This window comes from Notamacropus eugenii, chromosome 2, assembly GCF_028372415.1.
Source record: "Notamacropus eugenii isolate mMacEug1 chromosome 2, mMacEug1.pri_v2, whole genome shotgun sequence".
In the NCBI taxonomy this organism is placed as follows: Eukaryota; Metazoa; Chordata; class Mammalia; order Diprotodontia; family Macropodidae; genus Notamacropus; species Notamacropus eugenii.
In genome coordinates, this window is record NC_092873.1 from 398,627,501 (window position 1) to 398,630,207 (window position 2,707).

General features: G+C 42.7%; 1 pseudogene; it reads right to left on the minus strand.

Moving 5' to 3' along the window:
* Positions 1 to 349: 349 nt before the first annotated feature.
* LOC140523130 (nucleotidyltransferase MB21D2 pseudogene) lies at positions 350 to 1,763 on the minus strand (annotated as a pseudogene).
* Between the last annotated feature and the right edge of the window lie 944 nt (positions 1,764 to 2,707).

Here is a 2,707-nt window from a genome sequence, read left to right on the forward strand (position 1 = left end):
CTATTTCCCCCAATAAAGAGAAAACCTCATACCAATGGACCTCGGGGAAGAGATTACAGATGTTACTGGCTCTAGTGCTCCTTTAAAGAACTAGAATGAAACTGTGACCACTCCCCAAGAGAACCAGTTACATGACAGTTACAAAGGAGGAAGAAAAAAAGTAAAGGCTGAATGTGAGATAGTAATGCCCTATTGTAGAAACTGCACCATCTTGAAAACCCAGGAACCTCATTTTAAAAAGGCAGTCTTGACAGATTCAACCTGTGTTAGACACATAAACATATCACACTAAACTAAACACACTAAATTTCAGGATCAAAATCAGAAAAAAACAAGTCAGTCAAAAAGCTCAGAAAATTGCATTCTTTTTGAAATGTGACCTGGTGACTTTGGGGTTGATGAAGAGGGAGATGCATTTCCCTAGGATCTCAATCACTAACTGCTGCCATTTTCTGGCTAACCTATCATCAGACTGGTTGGGATTCCCACCAGAAGCTGATGGTGCTTCCTTACCATTGTGGCTTCCGGATCAGGTGGTTGGCTGCCTCAGTGTGCTAATTGGTGGTAAGCAGGTGCTCAGCAGGGTCCAGTGCACTGAAGAGAGGTTCCACATATAAAGCATAACTGTCTCCTCATACAGGTACTCCAGAATAATGTACTGAGGGATAAAGAAATAGGAGTACATCTTGTTTACCAGGAAATGCTTGAGATCATTGATAAGGCCCAGGAAAAAATGCACCACATATTCTCTCTGGGCCAAGTAATTGGCAGTGACCCTATCCCAAGCCCAGGGCATCATGCTCCACAGGTGGTATTATGGCTTTGGTTTGGGAGAGGAGTTTGATGATGATGGCTTTGCAAGCCAGGTAGACTTTCTTGAGACTCCTGGAAATGCATTTCTTAAGCTGGATTTCACTCATGGCAAAGGATAACCTCCATTTGTCCTTTTTGCCTGGGAGCAAGCAGGTATTAAGTAAAACCCACTGATGACTTCTTCAGTGATATTCCCATTCTAGAAGTGATTCTTCATGAATCATCTCTGGGCCACTGCAGACAAGCTTTGAAAGATACCACTGGGACAATGTCATAGACCATGTGGCTACTGCCCACCCCAGGTATTGTCCCATCCTTCTTGACTTTCTCCACTTTGGGCATCCCTCTCTGGGAGCTTCTTCTGTATCTCAGAGAGAATGATATTGATGGAATCAGGAAACAAATCAGCCACTCTGATAAGAAATAATAAGTAATTTGTGACTCTATAGATGTGGTTCGCAAGGGTATAGCAGTCTTTCCATTTGCTGACTGTGCCTTCATCAGAGTCAAAGTCTGGGCCAAGAGTGGTACAGAGCCAAGTGACACATGTCCAATATCACAGGTTGATTTCTGTATGCAGCTTAAAGGCTGGCACCAGCAGGATTAAGTCCATGTCATAGTCTGTGTCTTGAGCATATATATTCAGCTCACCCATGTCAATCACGCCCTCCCAGACACTTCCAGAGAGGAATAGGTACTCACTGCCCACTTGCAGTTTCTGGTCCAGTTTCTTAACCATTCCTAGAAAGGAGAAGATCAGGTTATGGGGATCTTCAGTGCTCTCTGGCTGTTGTACCCCCACTGCTTGCACTTGATGAATTCCTGGATAAGTTTGTTCAGCAGTTTGATGTGGCTACAAATCAGGAATCCAGCTCCGGGAAGGTGGGTTTAAGGCTACCCAAGCCTGAGTTGGAGCCTGTCGTGCTGGCCACAGGAGCTGCCACCTTCATGCAAAATGCTCTGGAATCTCAGTGCACTGCCCCTGGCCTGACCAGGTCTGGACCCTAATCCTGACCTAGGACAATGCCCTGAATATGGTGCAGGCAGCCATGGTGAGGACACCAGCAGCATTGTCTCAAGCTCAGTCTCCCTCCTGTGCACTTCAGGTTGTGTTTCCAGGTCCAAGGCAAGCTCCAGAGGGTTTGGGGGTGGGCTGAGTTACTTATATAATTCTTTATAAAAAACATCAATTTTGTATACACTAACCATGAAATGTCCTATAAAATGTAATCAACATAATATTGATAATATGCAAAACAGCTTTTCCTCATTGGTAATTCCCTAGAATTTTATGATCTTTGTCCTAAAATCTGCATTAAAAAAACATTAATTGCAGACAATATTCACTTTTTATTACACTTTAAATCAGCAATACTATAAATACTATATAGAAAATTCTTAAAACAAAAACATTTTTTAACCTGCCTTACCTTATATTGTGTCAGATAGTGATAGGAGGGCATTGTACTGCATCTTATACTACTGCCAATCTCTTTACCTTGGTTACCCTCCGAAAACCAAAGCAGAGGTTATTGGACTTTTGGTCACTGCTGTTGGAAGATGCTGAGATTGTCAAGATGTCAACATCACTTCTAACACTGTATCCTTCACAGCTAGAAGATAGTGATGGAGATCATGGACACACCAGCTTGAAATTATCCATCAGTGAGGTCTGTTTCATGTCCAGTTGAGATCCTTGAACTTCTTGACATATAGGAGCATTACAGAGTGAGGTGATATAACAACCTTAAGGCTATGATCAATGATGTGATGAATAGCTTTGATGTCTCTAGTCATCTGGTCAATTATGCCAAGCCACCGTCAAATTTTGAGACTGTGAGTGGCACAATGGTGGGAGCTTTTTCATCATCATTATCTTCACTGTCCTGGAGAA